The sequence below is a fragment of the Cavia porcellus genome, unplaced genomic scaffold, assembly GCF_034190915.1.
Source record: "Cavia porcellus strain 051 isolate PalLab524CR breed Dunkin Hartley unplaced genomic scaffold, mCavPor4.1 scaffold_18, whole genome shotgun sequence".
Lineage (NCBI taxonomy): Eukaryota > Metazoa > Chordata > Mammalia > Rodentia > Caviidae > Cavia > Cavia porcellus.
Genome location: NW_026947501.1, coordinates 24,347,082 through 24,367,153, shown reverse-complemented (window position 1 = coordinate 24,367,153; position 20,072 = coordinate 24,347,082). Strand labels below are relative to the sequence as shown.

At 40.8% G+C, this 20,072-nt stretch overlaps 1 protein-coding gene across 11 annotated transcripts in view; it reads left to right on the top strand.

Moving 5' to 3' along the window:
* Nucleotides 1–10,395: 10,395 nt before the first annotated feature.
* CUNH2orf42 (chromosome unknown C2orf42 homolog) overlaps nt 10,396–20,072 on the top strand; it is a 39,104-nt gene continuing 29,427 nt past the window's right edge. For 3 of the 11 annotated variants that reach the window (XM_013151595.3, XM_063229557.1, XM_063229558.1), the window contains exon 1: nt 10,592–10,966. The gene's annotated coding sequence lies outside the window, so the exon portion shown is untranslated. The other 8 variants (XR_010040654.1, XM_063229551.1, XM_063229554.1 and 5 more) reach the window with 7 other exon arrangements.

The window sequence follows — 20,072 nt, the reverse complement described above, 5'->3', positions numbered from 1 at the left end:
TTGCTTTCCCATTTCTCTTACCTTTCCAATAAGGTGATTTTGTTTTTTCCTTTTGAACTTATATCTCTAATCTTTTTGTTGATGAAGGTTTTCTTTAAGAACCCTAAATAAAAATCTACCATCACAAGGCATAACAAACATGAGCATTTCCCATCTTAAGGACAATGTACAAAGTGTCTATATACACCAATGCAGTGTGACATATTTGTGATTGAACAAAAATTCATCTCTGTGCAGGGGCATGGTGTATGCATCTGTAGTCCCAACACTGTGAGCATCGCTATGTAGTTCAGGCTGGTTTGGTTTTGTTTAGGTACCGGGAATTGAACTCACAACCTTGTGCTTGCCAGGCAGGCATGGTGCCACTGAGCTATATCCTTGGCCCAAGGCTGGTCTTAAATTTGCTATGTAGCTCAGGCTGTCTTAGAGCTCAAGGTGATCCCCCTGCCTCAGCCTCCTAGGTACTAGGATTACTGGTGTGTGCCACCACTTCCCATCCAAATAAAAAATTTAAAAACAGGTGGAGACATAATTTGGCATGAAGGTCCAGGGTCTCTTCAGTCGTGAGTTCTCTGTGACAGTTGTAACCTTGCCCAAATGGGGGTCTGTGCCAGCTCTGAACTCCCTCAGTTTCTTTATCAGCTACATTAAGGGATCTAGTTGCTGCCTTTCAGTGATCTCCTAACTTGCTTCCTAAAATACATTCAGGTCCCCTCAGAACCTCACAGTTCTTTCTCTGCCTCTCTGAGGCTTCACATCGATTCAGCCCTACTAATGGTAGGCTCCACTGGGAACTGGGCAATATTTTCTGCTAGAAATCATTTGCTATGACATTTGAATATAACCTAATATGTTTACCTGACCTGCGGTGCCCCTGTAGTGTAGATCTTATTGTCCAACTTCATAGCAAGTCATTTTCCATTCTCTCATAAGCCTTCAGCTCCACACTGATCTTTGTTTCTTGAATAATTAATTTACTCTAGACAAGAGACAGAGACCAACACTAAAACTAGAAATGTAGGAAAAGTTGGCTAACTATTAAAAGGGATAAACAAAGACTCAGATCTACAAATTTCAGGTGCAAAAAAAGCAGCCACTACCTACAGATTGTTCAAAGAAGGAGGGCTTATGAAAGCATCCTATCCCTTTTTATTTTGAAGCAGAGTCTCACTAAATTGCCCAGGATGAACTCAAAACTTCTCTAATCCTTGTACTTTGATCTGCTAGGGTTACAAGTGTGCACCATCATATGTGGCTCTGATTTACTGTTTACACATAAAGAAGAATGGGTGTTATATACATCCCTGGAATCATCTGGAAGGCTGAAGCAGGAGGATTACAAGTTTGAGCCTTCCCTGGACAATTTAGTAAATTAGAATTTGTCTCACAAGCTGGGTGTGGTGGCTCATGCCTGTAACCCCAGCACTCGGGAGGCTGAGGCAGGAGGATCATTGCAAGTTCGAGACCAGCCTGGGCTACAAAGTGAGCTCAAGGCCAGCCTGAACTGCATAGCGAGACCCTGTCTCAAAAAGACAAAAAAAAAAAAAAAAAAAAAAAAAGAATTTGTCTCACAATAAAAAATTAAAAGAGGCAAGATGTAGCTCAGTCAAAGGTCCTAGGTTTAATCTTCAATGCAATAAATTTTAAAAAATTAAAACAACCAGAATTCTAGTTAAAGAATGTGTGTGCTTTTTTGTCTTATCTTTGCTCTTGTTGCTGAGACAAAACACTAGAAGGCCAAAATTAAGGAAGAAAAGGTTTATTTAGCTCACAGTTTGTGGAGGTTTCATACTCAGTTGGCATCAAGGCAGGGTGGCACATGGCAGAAGGACAACAATTAATGGCAGTGGAAGACAGCAAAAGCAATTAGAGCAACAGGAAAGAGTGTGCAGACAAGACTCTTTCTGTCCCTTATTAGTCCCCTAATCCCAGTATTGGACCATGAATTAATCACAGTTTCTTGTGTGTGTGCATGCATGTGTGTGTGTTTATAATCACAATTTCTAGAGGCCTGCTCCCCATGACTGTATGAGGCTTTGGAGGACATCTAGACCCAAACCATAACACTTGTGTACATGTGTAAACTGTTTCTAGGATAGTTAAAAACTGAGTGATGATTTAAGAAATGTGACTAGAGATCCGGTACGGCCATGGTGGAACCCAGGTGGCTGCACAAAGAAGCAATTTGCCCACCTTCTTGGAAGCGCCTCTCTCTGGCCTGAGCCAGGAGGAGACTCAGTCAGCATCTCCTGTGAGCCTACTGGTGTATGGGCTGGCAATCAAACATCCCAACCCAACCCCACCATTAGCACCTGGGGACAGAGGTCTGAGCATCTCTGGGGAGGATGACTGTATGCAATATAGCAAATATGGGGGATTTCCTTCTATCTACTGTTTGAAAGCAAATGTTGTTTTCACTGTTTTGTTTCATTATGATTAACTGTTTTACTCTACTCAATACTCTCTTTTGATTGGTTTTATAATGTTCTATCTTTGATTTGATTTCACTATACCTAAAGGGCTAGACATCTATTGTGAAGATAACAAGATATACTATGGTACCTATTATTGTTATCCAGTAACCTGCTGTGAAGTACTGTACTGATTTTACCGCATTGTCTCAATTGGCTTTGTTCTGTCTTGTTCTGTTGTATTTCTTTTACCTTCAAAATAAAAAGAAAAGAAAAAAAAATGTGACTAACAGGCTAGGGATTTAGCTCAGCAGCATAAGCGCCTGCCTTGCAAGCAGGCAGTCGTGAGTTCGATCCCTGGTACCAATAAAAAGAAAAAAGAAAAAAAAAGTGTAAAAAAAAGAAATGTGACCAACAAGGGGCATGGTGGCTCATGCCTGTAATCCCAGCACTTGGGAGACTGAGGCAGAAGGATCCCCATGAGTTTAAGGCCAGCCTGACCCACAGAATGAGACCCAGTCTAAAATAAAAGAAAAAAAATGTGAATTGTAAAAATCATAATATATGTCAAATTGCCCTCATTAAAATCCCAAACATAATTTTTTTGCTTCAACTAGTTTTACAAGAAAACTCATTTTGTCTTACATATACCAATACTAGTTGTTGTGAAGCTTTTATTTTTACCCATCTGATGAATGTACAAGGATCTATATTTCCTTGACTACAAGTAAGTTCAATTATTTTTCATGATAATTGGCTGTTTATATTTCTTGTCTGTAACAGCTTCCATGTTTTATTAGATTGTTGACTTTTTTTAATGAGCAAGAGAAATACTTTATGTAATTGTGATAACTCAGACCCCGGTATGAAATTCAAGGAAGCAAGAAATTAAAATTTGGGAAGCAAAGGCTTTATTAGGTAAAATCCAGGCCTGGTAACGAGTCTCCGGGAGCCAATTTGAAGACTGCATGCCTCACAGCTAAAAGTCAGGACTTTTTATCTTGTAAATCCACAAACAGCTGCTGGTCACACAATGTAAGGAGGGGGATGGGGGTGTGACCACTACAAAGCAGAAACGGCAATTGCAAGTCTCCCTGCATACTAGCAAGTTTAGATAAGAAGAAATCTTGTTTTTCTTAGCAAAGAATAGAAAAGTCTAACAGCAATTAACAACCTTAGTTACCTTACTTTAGCACCACAACTGTTCTATTTGTAGAGGGCAAAAATGGTTAACATATCAATTAGGTAAGATTTTACAATTCTTTACAGAGGAGAGCATTGATTAACATATCAATCCTTTGCCCAGAGGGAAAGGAAAACACATATTTACAGTAAGGCCAAGTTACAGGTATTGCTATGATACAAACGAAGCTATTTTTGTGAAGAATGTACAATCTAATACAATCTAATGTAATTAACACAATTTGTGACGGGCTACCGGGTAGAGAAGGGGGTTGTCAGGAGCTATTACCTCACGCCTTTGTTTTATGGCCTTTAGGAAGTTAAAACTTAACCTAGTTAGATTTGAAGGGAGAAGGGGAGAGGAAGCAGCAGGTGGGCTTATACAGAACAGACCTTACGGCGCAATAGTTAGGGGGCCTTAGGTTATAACATAATTTGGCTACTCAGAAATTTTTGCTGGATTTTTGCTCCAATCAGCCCCTCAGAATTACTTCAGGTTGAAAATGATTGTGAACTCATAATCTACACTGCAAGAAAAGCCAAAAAACCTCCTCCCCAAAAGAGCAGGAACAAAGAGCTGTGGAGGTGAGCTTTCCCAAACAATCACACTATCAATTAATTGACCTGTTAGTTAACCCATACAAATGCTTCCTGAGCCACTAGCTCCTGAGAACGCATTGTCTCACTGGGTAAACACTATACCTGAAGTTTGTCTCATTTACACCAATTAATTCTTATAATCCAGGACACTGAGCACCTTCTACTGTGTTGCTCCTGCTTTTGTAAGTATTTGAAAAGTCTTCCTATCACTGAAAGACATAACAATTTTATAAGTGCCTGTCTGGCAAGTATGAGGTTAGGAGTTCAATCCCCGGTACCAGAAACAAACAAAACCAAACCTCTAGCATTAGCACAAACCATACAATACTGCTGGAAATTTAAAAATATTGTTTCTGGTTTTGATGCTGTTGAGAGGTAGAGCACTTATGTAGCATGTTGGAGGCCCTAGGTTCCATCCCAACACCACAAAAAATGAAAGAAAAAGAGAAACAGGAAGAGGAAAAGGAGGGAGGGTGTATGAGAGGAAGGAAAGAAAAAAAAGAAAAATAGAAAGACAACACTTTCTGCAATGTTTTACCTTCCTTGTGTAATAACATTGTACCAAAATGTGTATTTTGTGTGTATGTGGTCCTTGGGATGGGACTAAGGTATGCCATCATACCAGTTTATTATCTAGATGTCTTCCCAAAATTTTATATGCTCTAGGTGGGGCTTTGGAAGGGTCATCGGATCATTTAGGCATGATACTTAGGTGTGGTGTGGATTAATGATGACCTCTCTATCTCCTTCCTGCCTCCCTGAATCACACTCTGCTTCCTGCCTGTAGTGCCATGAACAAGTCTCTGCAATGCCCCCCGCTGTGCTGCCTTGCCTTGAAATCAGCCCACTATGGACTGAGCTTCTATACCATAAGTGAAAATAAACCTGTCCTGCTAGGTTGTGGGTGTCAGGTACTATGTCTCAGGGTCCAGAAAATAAGTAAGACAAATGCTAAGCCTGATCTCCATCACTGAGCTGTTTACTTAGCCCATCTTTTTTTGATTTGTTAGTTTGTGCTGTGCTGGACACTGAACTCCAGGCAGCACGGTGCTCGGCAGGCATCCCACCACTGAGCTACCTTCCTAGCCCTTATGTTGACACTGTGGCTAAGGTCCATGCTGACTTGGAAATTGTCACTCTCCCACCAAAGGCTATAGAGAAAGTACCTGGGAATTCAGGTTTGTGGGTCTGTGCATAGCTTCACTATGTCTTGATGCCAGAAGCCTTATTTTAATTTAAAAACTTGATTCAAGTGTGACAACAGAAGTCTACCTTAAGGTTGAAATAATTGTAGGTAATAGGAAAAAAAGGCTTACTGTGTCAAACCACAACTTAAGAATGTTGAATTATAAAATCAACTTTGAAAATTATGAGGAAGGCGCAGAAAGGACTTCTTAAAAGGCTTTTCTTTGATATAAAACTTTTTAATGGTTAGTTTAGAAAAAAACCTCCTTTAGAGATGGGGCTGCTGACAGAAAGAAAGAAATGGGGCCGCTGGGCTCAGTGGTTCAGTGCCTGCCAGGCAAGCTCAAGGCCTTTAGTTTGATTCCAGGTACCCACTCCCCCCCCCAAAAAAAAGAAAAAGAAATGGGGCTGCTTCCAGGTGTGATAGTACACACCTGTAATCCCAGCACTTTGGGAGGCTGAAGTAGGATTGCAAGTTCCAACCCAGCCTGGGCAATTTAGCCAGATGCTGTCTCAAAATTTAAAACAAGGGTGTGTGTGTGTGTGTGTGTGTGTGTGTGTGTGTAGGGGGGTGTGGTTTAGGATAAAGGCCCTGGGCTCAATCCTCAGTTGTAAAAAACAAAATAAAACTAAAAACAAACAAACACCACGAGGGCCTCAACTGAAAACTCAGCTAACTAGGATCCATCAGGCAATTCCATAGAAAAAAAGCTAAATCTTGTTTTTACAACAGTCTCTCAACTTTGGCACTACTGAGATTTTGGGCCAGATAATTTTTCTTGTGAGAAGTTAGCCTATGCGTTAGTGCGATCTGTGATAACATCCATGGCCTCTAGTCACTAACTAGTTGCCAGCAGCAGCACATCCAGTTGAAAAACACGTTAGCTAATTTGGCACAAATATAATCATAAACATAACCAAGCATGGTGAAAGGTAATTACTAGATGATCGAGGATAAACTGAAGATCATTTTTAAAATAGCACAAATGGAGCTTTTCAAACATGGCGGACAGATAACAGCAACTACCGGAGGCTCTCTGAAAGACTCGGCTCAGAAGCCAGGAATGGTGCGGACTAAGGAGACATAAGCAGGTGGAGATATGCTCTGCTGACTCAGGAACGAACTGGGCTGAGAGAAACCAACTTGGAATGCAGTCCTGGTGCTAAAACAGGAACAGAAAGGCCTCGGTGTGGAGGCTGGACCCCGCGCCATTGTAAGCCGCGATTTGGGTTTCCCGCCTCGCGGCGGCTGGCTGCCTCTACAGTGGCTCAGCAAGGAGAGAGACGTGCGGAAGCTCTGAGAACGGCAATCTGTGAACGGCAGCGAGGCGTGCACTGACTTGTGGTGAGGTGAGTGAGAGAAACTGACACTCTACCACAGTTTGACTCCAGCAGAGGACTTTCTGGGCCCGAGCAGTCCTGCGGGAGCAGGGCGCGGTGGCGACTCCAGCCACACATCCCCCTCTCGGGCGGGATTGGTGAAAAGTGCCTGGCCTGCGTGACGCTGCCGGTGGACCTGGTAGGCTGTCCCAACCCAGATCCCAGAGCCTGACGGTGGCCGGGAGGGGCGGGCCCCGCGTGGGCTGCCTGGTGCGCAGTGGTGAGCGGGAACACCTAACTGGCGCAATTCGATCAGGCTGTGGCTGACTAGGAGAGAAGCTGGGCCTCTTATATAAGCTTGCATATATAAAGAACAGAGAAGAAGAGGCAGCATGGGAAGAGGCAGCAACAAGAAAGGCTCCTCGGCCCCCAATTCTGAGAAACAGGCAATAGCAGACACCGCACCAATACACATAAGGCACCATATAGAGAGCCTCATAGACCAATTCAGGAATGAAGTTATCAATGACCTGAAGCTAGAAGTATGCAGAATAGTTAGAGAAATGCTAAGTACCACCCAAGAAAAAACAGGTGGTGGAATGGAAGAACAGAAAAAAAGGGGAGAATTGTTTGTTGGAGAAAACAGAGAAAGCATAGAATACGTGAAGCAGGTTCAAAAGGACTACCAAGATACTAAGAAGTCTATCGAAGACTGGCATAACAGCTTGAAAGAAACTAAGGACAGACTATCTGAACTGGAGGGCAGACTTGAAATATGGGAGAATGAAATGAAAAACTTCTTAAAAATAACAAAGAAACAAACAGCAATAATACAAAGACAAGAAGATGATAAGAGGAGCCATAACTTAAGGATTAAGAACATAAAAGAAGAAGTAGGGACACAAACAAGTGAACTACAAAAGCTACTCACAGAAATAATCCAGCAGAATTTTCCTAATTTAGCAAAAGGTAAAGATACTCAGATGTATGAGGCATACAGGACCCCAGCCACCTACAACCCAAACAGAGCAACACCCAGGCATATAATAATTAAAATTCCAGAAATTCAATACAAGAACAGAATATTAAAAGCTGTCAGAGACAAGAAACAGACCACTTACAAGGGAACACCCATCAGAATTACAGCAGATTTCTCTGCACAAACCATCAAATCACGAAGAGCGTGGGGGGAAATAATTCAAGCTTTGAAAGAGAATAATCTCCAGCCAAGATTGAGATATCCTGCACAACTGTCCCTGGAAATTGATGGAAAAACAAGGTGCTTCCAGGATAAAGAGGAACTGGGGGAATTTGCAACCACCAATTCAACTCTACAGAGAGTATTGCAGGATATTCTAAAAAAAGAAAAATAAAAAGAATCCAGAAATAATGGCAGAGAGGCCACAACGAATGGAGCAGAGAACAAAATGAAGAAGACAAACTGACAGCTACTGACAGAAAAAGAGCTCAACAGAAATGAGGCAGAGAAGATTGGATGATAGGAACAGCTATTTTGGAGAAAATGACATCTTAATAGGTAATACTGATTTAGTATCATCTTGTTTTGAAGTCTCATCTAGCTTTTGTCCTTCTGTCTCCAATGGTCTAAATAGGTTGTAACTTACTGGATTTTTTTATGTACGATAGTATAAGCAAAAACCTTTTAAAGACAAGGAGATTATACAGAAACGATTGTTCATTTTCTGTTAGTCGATTCTAAATACTCTGTAATGCTGTCATTCTCTTGAATGGTTTTACATTGTTTTGATATACTTAATGCTACAGTATACAAAGTTGTACTCAAGGATTTCAAAGAAAGAGACAATATGGTAACTACTTTTAGGTTAGGATTATCTGGTGGTGAAACACTATTCTAATGGTTATGTTTTGATCTGCGCTGTTTCGTTGTTATGCCCTCTTTTATCTCAATCTCCATTTTATTATTTACTTTTTTATCTTTATCCTTTTAATTAAAGGGAAAAAAATAGCAGGATATATTATAGTAACCCACTTTGACTTTTCATTACCTTGATTTAAAGCCCTGTATTACTCTCACCATCTGGTTTTTAACTGATGTTCCCCTATTCTGTTTTGCTGGATAGTATCATGTTTGAAAGTTTAGGCATCAGCTGTGAAGATAATGAGATTCATTATGACGCCCATTCTTGTTGACTTTTATCTACCTTTGAAGACCTACAATGTCTCCAATGTTTTGGTTTTGTCGGTTTTATTCTTTACTGTCTTGTTCAATTGTATTATAACTAACGATATAGGCAATTCTATTAGAGATAGCGGGAGGCATTATGGTAACCATTGTTGATCACCTTGTATTATGTTTTTACATTATCTATTATGTCCACCCTTTTGACTTGACCGTTTCTGTTCTGTTATGTCACATTTGGTTTTACTCTCTTCCAAAAAAGTAATAAGAACCGTGGGAGCAATGAAACCCAAAATGTGTAATAGTCATGGTACAAAAGAGAGGAAAAGAAAGTGCTCCAAACTATATAACTGCATGTATATTTAAGTGTATAAGATAGAAAATGATATCACAGAGTTTTATTGGATCAATGAACAGAACTGTTTGCAGTATCACTGATGGAATGTCCACTTTACAAGCTTTAATTTTGTGACTTGAACAATTATTTCTAAGATGACAATATGTAATCCATTAACTAGTGATGTCCTACTGTTCATTTTTTTCTGTAAATCTGTATAACTTGTACCCTTTCCCTGCTTTTTTTTCTTTTCTCCTTAAATAAAATTAAAAAAATATTTTCTTTTGATAAAAAAAAATAAAATAGCACAAATGGAAAGAAAACTCTGGAAAAATTGTGTATTCTTCCTCAAGTTCAAGAAATAGGGGCTGGGGATTTAGCTCAGCGGCATAAGCGTCTGCCTTGCAAGCAGGCAGTCATGAGTTCGATCCCCGGTACCGGTAAAAACAAAAAGGACAAAAAAAAAAAAAAGAAAGAAAGAAATAATATTACAAGGCTGGGGATTTAGCTCAGTGGCATAAGCGCCTACCTGGCAAGCACGAGGTCGTGAGTTCGATCCCAATTACCAAAAAAATTTACAAACTTTAGTCTTGAAAAGGACCATTCCTCTTATAAGTAACTGAGAAGATTAAATATCTCGATGGCAAACCAACTTGCCTACAGTGCCACTACTAGTTAGTAGGCAAATTAGGGACAGAGGATGCTAGAATTTTCAACGGGCTTCACCTTTAAACGCACTCCATCTGGGAGTTATCTGCAATCCTCAACAGAGCATCTCTCTAAGACTCCATGGACCATAATGAGGACACACAGGAAGCCAGTCTCAGTCTCAGCACAGTATAAGGGAAAACATTCAACTACTATTTCAAAATGTAGCTAAGGGAGCAAAAGAACATAAACACACAAATGATGGAAAGAAACAATGAACACTGGTGGGAAAGGCCTCTAAACTAAATCTCAGGCGACATCTACTAATAAGGTACAAAATCTTAGACAATTTTTCCATCAATTGCCAGTGGAACTCTGAAACAGGATTGTCTCTGGCCTGAAGTGGTCAACACGAGCCCTAGAGTTGTGTCGATTCAAGAACTCTAACCCCAGGCAAGAACCACAGCGCAAAAGGAGTCAGTTTCCCACAGGTTCTATTGGATCCTGTCCGAAATTCTCAGCGAGCTCCAAACGAAAACTACAATTCCCATCAGACAACACAGGCAGTGGTGGGAGGGCACTCGCGCTTAGAGGCGGATTTGACCAATAAAGGCAGTCGTTACAGCGAACAATTTGGCCGCGTTTGTAAAAGGCCGCGGCAGATGAAGAGAGAAGAGGTGAGGGCGGTCATCAGCGAGGGGCTCTGTGGGTAGGGGGAGCGGGACAGGTAAAAGGGGCAGCAGAGAGAGAGTATGGGGTGGCGTTGGGACCGAGATGTAGTGCTGGGGAGCCGGCGAAGAGTGTATCCCGGGAGCGGGCTACCCGTTAGGTGATGCTTAAGCTTGGGCCTTCTTAGCGCCGGAAGTGAGCGAGCACGCCGGAGGATGCCGGGAAGCAGGTCCCGGGGTCGCAGGCAGGGTTCCGGAAGCCCGAAGGGAGCGATGCGTGTGTCTGCGAAACGCCGGAGCCGGTTCCCCGCTGTTCTGAGGAAGGACGGAGTTCATGTGCCCTTCCCTTTCACTTGTGGTTGACAGACATACAGCGGATTACAAATTAACTTTACATTCTTCTGGCTGAGGCACTTTTCGTCAGTTCTGAGCCACAGTTTCATCTCTAAGATGGGTAAAATAGTATTTTCATAGGTTCGTGTGTGCAATTATAGAAGTAAATGCATAAATGAAGAGCTTAACACTGAGGGGACTTGGCTACATACTTGTTTTGTTTTTTGTTTTGTTTGTAGGCTAGGCTAGCCTTGGAACTCCCAACACCAGTCCTCTTGCTGGGGAAATTGTCTTCGTAAATTTGACAAGCGACTTAGGAAACTTTTCCATTTTCAAAGCCAAATCCTTTACAAGTTGTGTTGTTGATGATTTATAGAGTGTGTAGTGGAACGTTATAAAATTCAGGTAGTACAAAACAGTGAAATGTAAGTCATCCTCCCACTGTCACTGTTTCCCAAGTCCTGAATCACAGCAGATTAATATGCATAGCGAGGGAGAGAGAGAGAGATCAAAACTATAGGGAGTGTTTAAATTTTAAAAATTTTTACAGAAAAAGACACATTATCATCAATCCTCAAAATACTCCCCCTTGCTTCAAAACACACTTCTCCCATTGAACTTGGCAATGTGTCTTTTACTGCACTTTAAAAAAAATAATTTAAGCATTTTCCTTACATCTCTGTCCTTTATTTAGCAAGAGGAGCATGTTATACACAAAATACTACAACTGCTTCTTTACATTTTTTTTTTTTTTTTTACCCCTAGTACTGGACAATGAATCCAGGGCCTTCACACGGAGCTACATGGTCTTGCTAAATCAGTAAACCTAGGCTGGGCTGAATTTGTGGTCTTCCTGCTTCAGTCTTCCTTTGGATTGCAAGGATGTGCCACTCTACCTGATCCTTGGTTCTTTACTGATAAGCTCTTTTTGTTGTTTTATTTGTTATTTACTGATAAAGATCTTAAACTGTTCTTGTTCTTTTGCAATTATAAAAGGCATCTTGCAGTGAGTAGCCCTTTTTGTGCATTTTGTGTGGAGGTGGTGGAATTGAAATTGCTAAGGCAAAGTATGTACAGTATTTACATCCTTGCAAAGAGAATATTGCTGTGTGCAGCCAACAATGTAAAGTGTTTTTTCAACCTCCTCATGAATAGAGTGATAAATATCTTTTTTTCTTCTTTTCTTGTCACTTTGCTGGAATGCTACCTTGTTTCCAGTGCTTGGACCCTGAACGTGCCGCAGGAATGCTCTACCAATGAGCTTTATCCCCGTTCTGGTTACTTTAATTTGCCTCTTACTTACTATAACATTATCTTTTAACATTTAAAGTAAATTTTTTTCTTTTTCGTATCTTAGTTGCCTTGTCATGTTCCTCTTGTGGTTTCATATTTATTTAGTTTTGTGATACTAGAAATTGAACCAAGTACTTTCACAGTTACTCTCAGTCCTTTTTATTTTAATTTAATGTTATTTATTTATTTTGATACAGGTCTTGCTGTGTAGTGCAGGTTGGCTTTGAACTCACGTAGGTAGCCTAGGGTGGCCTCGAATTCACAGTGGTGTTTTTGCCTCAGCCTCCTAAGTACTGGCATTACAGGCATGTACCACCATGTCTGTTTTTTATATTTAGAGACAGAGTCTCTTAAATTGCCCAGGCTGGGATGGAACTTGTCATCTTTCTGCCTCAGCCTCCAAAACTGCAGTTTACTGGCCAATGCTGCCATATCCTACTCCTTTCTGTTTTTTCTAATGGATTTGTTTCTTTTGTTGGTGCTCTGAAGTGGGTTTGTTAAAACTCTTAAGATATGAGCACTTCTAAATGAAAAAGAGAGAGAAAAAAAAATCCTCATTGGTCTAGGGATTTAGCTCAGCGGCATAAGCACCTGCCTTGCAAGCAGGCAGTCGTGAGTTCGATCCCTGGCACCGATAAAAACGAAAAAGACAAAAAAAAAAAAAAAAAGATATGCGCACTTAGGCATTTGAATTTCAAATTTTTGCTCTTTTAAAAATAATAACAGGGTGGGGATATAGTTCAGCAGCACAGCATAAGGTCCTGGCAAGCACAAGATCCTGAGTTCAAGTCTCTTGATACTAAAATAATAACAACAGCTATAGCTGGCCATGGTACACGCCTGTATTCCAAGTAAGTATTTGAGGATTCCCACAAGGTTGAGGCCAGCCTGCACTCCAAAGCAAGACCCTGTCTCAAAAAAATAACAGTTTTTTTTTCTCTTGTACTGGGGATCGAACTCACGACCGCGTGCTTGCAAGGCAGACACTTATGCCGCTGAGCTAAATCCCTAGCCCCAAAAGTAACAGCTTTATTATTCTTCAATTAGCATAAAACATCTTTTTAAAACATGTTCCTATTTAGAGATTTTAGTACATCCACATTGTATAACCTTTGATTACCCTTAAATAATCTTACAAGTAGTAGTCATTACCAAGTCCCTGTGCCCTCCACTGGCAGCTACTACTCTACTTTCTGTGTATATTCCTATTCTGGATATTTTATTTAAATGGAATCACTCAACCTGTAGCCTTTTGTGTGTAGCATATTGCAGGAGGCTCAATAAGCATGAGGAGTGTTAACATTATTCTTTAGGAGTTTGCAAATAAAACTACAAGAAGATACCATTTTATACTCACTCTAATCATATAATCAAATGGCTATAATGAAAAAGGCCGTAAGTCGCCTTCCCCAAGAAGTAGAGTCTAAGGACCCTCTTAAATTGCTGTGAAAATTTCTTTCCTTTTTTTTTTTTTTTCCTCTTTTGAGACGGGATCTCACTTTGCAGTTCAGGCTGGCCTTGAGCTCACTTTGTAGCCCAGGCTGGTCTTGAACTCGCAATGATCCTCCCACCTCAGCCTCCCAAGTGCTGGGATTACAGGCGTGAGCCACCATGCCCGGCTTGCTGTGGAAATTTAAAATGGTATAGACTCCTTGGAAAATAGTTTGGCAGTTTCTTAAAATGTTAAATGAAGTGGTAAATAAATTTGTGCTGTTTTGAACGCTATACAGTGTTTACAAGTATTGATAACACTACACAGTTTCTTACAGTTTGTACAGATTTGATTTGGGTTTTGTTGCTATGTGTTGAGGACTGAAACCAGGATCTCATGATTGCTAAACAGGCTATCACTAAGCTACACCCCCAGCCCAGTACAATTTTATGTATCGTTTTTTTCAAAAGTTAAATGTATGTTTACCCTGGGACCAAATGCTTCTACTTGCAGATAACTGCTCAAGAGAAATGAATACTTTCGTCCACATAGAGTTGTATGTTAATGTTCTCAATAGCACTATTTTTGTTTTTGTTTTCTTTTTGTTCAAGGCCTTCACACTGAGCTATATTCCCAGCCCTTTTTACTTATTTATATTTTATTTTGAGACAGGGTCTTACCAACTTGCCTAGGTTAGGTTCAAACTTTCAGTCCACCTGCTTTAGGAATACAGGAGTATACCACCACGCCCAGCAGCACTGTTCAGAATAGCCAATGCATGGGAACAATTCAAATGTCTGTTGGCTAGTCAGTGTATAAATGAAGTCAAAGTTACCCATACAGTGAAATACTGTATAAAGAAAAGTACTGACACATGCTGCAGTCTTAATTTCTACAGATGTCTTGTAATAATACATAATGTGCCGCTGTTGGTTAGTATCTGAGGAAACTGAGTGAGGGGATCTGAGAAATCTGTTCTGGCTACAGTTGTTTGTAAATCTAAAATCATTCTACACAAAGTTTTATTTTGTTTATTTTTTTAAAGGCATTAGAAAAATTGGCAAAATCCAAATAAAGTCTGTAGTAGAGTTAATAGTATTGTATCAAATAGTATAGTATTAAACTTTGTGATGTCGGTCTCATAGCTGGATGAAAGGTTTGTAGGGATTCTAGTATATCTGTAGCTTTTCTGTAAATTTAAAATAATTCTAAAATTAAAATAATTTTTAAAATATGTACTTGTAATTTTGAAAGCTACTATCATGGTTTATATCTTGGTATTTCCCTAAAGCCCCAGGTGATCATAAGCAGGAAGTTTGGGAGGTGATTGGATTATAGGGGCATTGTAGCTGCCTTGATTTTAGGAGGTGGGCTCTGTTCAGAAGAGACAGGTCACTGTGGGCATGATCTGGAATATTTCCATTCCTGGCTCTTTTCCTTGGCTCTTGTTCCCTGCTGCCATGCCATGAAGAAACTGTTCCTTCCCTGTGGCCTTCTGTCATGCTGTCCTACCTTTGAGCCAGCAGACTATAGACTAAAATGTCTACAAACTATGAACCAAAATAAACCTCTCTTTCCTTAAATTGTGGATATGGGGTATTTTGTCCCAGCAAAGAGGAAAGTGACTAAGACAGATTCTGGTACTGGGAGTGATGTTATTACTGTGCTGCTATCTGACCATATAGTTCAGAGGTCTTTAAAACTGGCTCATAGGAGGAATTGGAAAGTTTTAAAGATGCTGGCTAAATGTTGTAAGCCAAGCTTGATGAGTGATTATGGTCAGAGCTTAGAAGACCTGAATGCTTGTAGAAATGCAGATAATAAAGTCTAGGCTTGGGATGTTTCAGTTAGAAACAAGGACTCTATTGGCTATTGGACTTTAGGCCATCTGTGCTATGTTTTGGCTGAAAATTTGTCTACATTTTGCTCTGAGACAAGTGTCCAGAGACTTTGTGGGAGAATGAGATAAAGGACAGCAGATAATCAATCTAGCAAAGGAAATTTCAAGCCAGCCCAACATTCATGCTGTCAAGGGCCTTTAGCCCAAATGACAAAACTAAGTTTCAAGTTTCACTAGAAAGGAAGCGCGTACAAAGTTGGGACCTGTTGGGCTGGGAATGTACCTTGGTGGTAGAGCTCTTGTCTTGCATACACAAGGCCCTGAGTTTGATCCCCAGCTCCACCAAAAAAAAAAAAAAAAAAAAAAAAAGAGTGGGGACCTATAAAATTAGACCAGAGAAGAGCTTAGTTGCTGAAAACATAGTATTTAGGAAGAAATCAAGAGGCGGGGGATAGAGCTCAGTGACATAAGCACCTGCTTGGTAAGCATGAGGACATGAGTTCAATCCCTGGTACCAAAAAAAAAGACTACTAAGGGGCTCAATGGCATAGCTCAATGGCATAAGTGTCTGCCTGGCAAGCTCAAGGTCCTGAGTTCGATATCCAAAAAAAAAAAAAAAAAAACAAAAAAAACAAAAAGCAATCAAGGGCCAGAGATACAGCTCAGCAGCATAGCATGAGCCTGGCAAGTGTGAGATCCTGCGTTCAATTCCCAGTACCAAAAAAAGAGTCAAAGCCAGTTGTGGTGATACATGCCTATAATCCCAGCAGTAAGGAGGCTGAGGCAGAAGGATCACAAGTTTGAGGGCAACCTGGGCTACATAAGTGGGTTCAAGGCCAGCCTACACTACATAGTGAGACCCTGTCTCAAACCCCCCCCCCCCGCCCGCGCAAAAAAGGCACATACTTCGAGTCAGAACAATAGGGAGGCTGCCTTGAAGACATGGAAGAAACCGCAGGCCTTACCCGTTGGCCTGCGGAAGTGAAAGACTTTGCGCTGAAAAGAACCCCAGGACCCCCTTCTTGAGGACTGTCTAGGGAATTGCTTCCCCAAGATTTGGTTCAGGCTGCTCAGCCCCCTAGGCACTCAGTTGTCTCTGCATGTATGAGGCAAAAGGACCTGGTTACTGTTGGTGTGGCAGCACCTTGGTGTGTCATCCACATGGTGCTGGTTTTATGAGCATGCAGAATATAATGGGGTTACAGAAGTTTCTCCCCAGATTTCAGAAACTGTGGAAATGAAACCAAAAATACAGTGGAGATCCAGGGACACTGGGAAAGTGAGAAGCTGGAATGTCTGAGGAAAGCTACAAGGATTGAGCAAAGGCAGCCTCTCACCAGCAATGCTATAGGAACTATAGGGCTTGGGCTACCTAAGCATTTTAGAGGATTTTGTGTTTTTGTTTTTTTTTCTTTTTCATAGGGTTGAACTCTGTATAGTACTTTAGGCCGGCTTGAACTCTGTAGAGCCCAGACTAGCCTTGAACTCATGGTGATCCTCCTGAGTGCTGGGAATACAGGTGTGTACCACCATGCCCAGCTGCCTTTTGGAGTATATATCACCACGTTTTGTACCAGGTGCTAGACATGGAGCTACAAGATTTTATTTTTTATTTTTGTCTTTTTCCTTTTTATGGGTACCAGGGATCGAACTCAGGACTGCCTGCTTGCAAGGCAGGTGCTTATGCCACTGAGCTAAATCCCCAGCCCGGAGCTACAAGATTTAATCTTACTGAATTTGACCTTGCTATGATCCCATTCCTTTCTGTTTCCCTTTTTCTCCCTTTTGGAATGGGGATACTCATCCTGTGTCATTGTGTGTAAGCAAGGTTTGACTTCTTTTTTATTTTACAGGGGCTCACGGCTAACAGTTCACCTTTAGTCTCAAAGGAGACTTTGGACTTGGACTTTCCAGCGGTGCTGAAGCTGTTAAAGACTGACAACTTAGAGATGGACTAAATGCAGTTTGCATAATGAGATGGGCATGAGCCTTTTGGGGGTCAGGGTGGGGTGTTTTATGTTTAGATGTCCCCCAAGAACCTCATGGAAGGTGACTGGATTGCGGGAATGGGATAGCTGGCTCGCAGTTACACGGTTAGGGCATGGTTGGAAGAAGTGGGTCACTGGAGGCATGACTGGGAAGGATGTTCCTGTCCTAGCACTTCCCTTCATACGCTGTTAGAGATGGACTAAATGCTGTGCTGCTCCACTGCCATTGCCATGAGTAGCCTCTGCCATGCCACGTTGGAGCCAGCTAACTATGGACTGAAACCTCTACAAACTGTGAGCCAAAATTTGACCTCTTTTAAGTTGTGCTTGTCAAGTATTGTGTCTCAGTGATGAAAAAGACACAAATTTATCCTGTACAAGGCATAATCAAAAAAGTAGAAGTAATACCTCGAGCACCTTAAGACTTCACAACAATCTAATGTTAAATCACTTCTCCCTTAATAGACAGGAAATATTTTTTCCAGTTTATTTAATCAATTATCAGTATGAAACTGGAAGCTCAGGAATTAAAGGATTTGGTCACTGAGATAATCATGCTGGAGGGTAAACCAAATCTTGCTTAGTTTTGTTTTTGCATTACTAGGAATTGAACACAGGGCCTTTTTCCCCCCTAGTACTAGGCATTGAACCCAGCCCTTTGCACTGAGCTACATCTTTAGTCCATTTTAATTTTTGAGACAGAATCTCACTAAGTCATTAAATTGCCCAGACTGGGCTAGAACTTGGGCTAACTCAGCCTACCAGAGTGTGTGGATTACTGGCATGTGCCGCCTCTGTGTTTTCACTTTGTAATGACATTCTCCTGAGAACCTATGATTTTTTTTTTTTTTTTTTGAGACAGGGTTTTACTATGCAGTTCAGGCTGGCCTTGAATTTAATGTGTAGCCCGGGCTGGCCTCTAACTCACAATGATCCTCCTGCCTCAGTCTCCTAAATGCTGAGATTACAGGCATGTACCACCATGCCTGCCTAGAACCCATGTTTGACTGAATTTACCAGTAAGATTATTGAACTGTTAAGACAGTGTTCTATAAACAGGCTCAGTCTCTACATCAGTGGTTTTTAATGGAAAATTTTGCCTCTAGAAAGAATCAGCTGGGTGTGGTGGTTCATGCCTGTAATCCCAGCACTTGGGAGGCTGAGGCAGGAGGATCGTTTCGATTTCAAGACCAGCCTGGGCTACAAAGTGAGTTCAAGGCCAGCCTGAACTGCATAGAGAGACCCTGTCTCAAAAAGACAAAAAAAAAAAGAACGAATCATACCATCTTTGTGTAATTTTAATGTTTTTCTTGTTTGTAAATAGCCATGATAAAAAAAAGAGGGATTAATGGAAAGAGGGTAAATAGACATGATAAATAGAAAAAGTGTTAATTATAAAAGCTAAAAAAAAAAAAAAGGCCAGTGTAAGGTACATGGAGGAGTCATTCTACAATTGTGTTTTTATGTAGGGTTGATATTATTGGGAGACATTTTTGTATTTTGTTTTTTACAACTGGTAGGTAAAGTCCAGAGATGCTGCTAAGTATTGTAGCATCTTACAATGCATAGAACAGGGGCTGGGGATTTAGCTCAGCGGCATAAGCGCCTGCCTTGCAAGCAGGCAGTTGTGAGTTTGATCCCTGGTATCGCTAAAAAAGAAAAAGACAAAAAAACAAAACAAAAACAAAAACAACAACAAAAAAACAATGCATAGAACAATCAATCCCCTCAACAAAGAATGATCCAGCCTTAAATGTCAGTAGTGTCAAAGTAAAGGAACTTAGCAGTAGATCTTATCTCTCAAAGTTTTATTCACTAGCAGAGACTACTGTTGGAGATTATTTCATAGCACTAATGAAAAAGCATTTAAAATTTTTTTAAAATTAAATTTATTCATTTTGTGGTGCTAGGGATTAAACCCAAGGCCTTACATACTAGGCAACCCTATGCCACTGAACTTATTTTATTTTATTGTTTTCTGTTATTTTATTTTGAGCCAGGGTCTCACTATATTTCTCGAGCTGGCATCGAATTTGCAATCCTCCTGTCTGTCTCAGCCTCCCAAGTAACTGAGATTAAAGGCATGTATCACTGTGCCTGGCAGAGTAGGCTTTTTTTTTTTTTTTTTTTGGAAACAGGCTCACCATGCAGTTCAGGCTGTCCTTGGGCTCACTTTGTAGGCCAGGCTGGTCTCAAACTTGCAAATGATTCTGCTACATTAGCCTCCCAAGTGCTGGTATTACAGGAGTGTACCACCATGCCTGGTTTGGGTAGGCTTTTTTTTTTTTTGTCTTTTTCATTTTTTTCAGTACCGGGATTGAACTCACGACCGCCTGCTTGCAAGGCAGGCGCTTATGCCGCTGAGCTAAATCCCCAGCCCCTGGGTAGGCATTTTTTAAATCATTTTCTCTGTTAGTTTCTCTCCTTTCTTCTCTTTCCTTTTTTTCTTTTCTTGGTTCTGGGAACTGAACCCAGGACCTACAGCCTGCTGAGTAAGTATTGCACCACTGATCTCCATCCTCAGCCCTAGACTACTCTTATTTATATTTTCTAGTGTTTAAATGAGTTGACTGAGCCAGGAATGTAGCTCAATGGCATAGCATCTGCTTAGCAAGCACAAGGTTGTTAGTTCAATTCCTGATACTAAAAAACAAAAAATAAATTGGTTGACTAC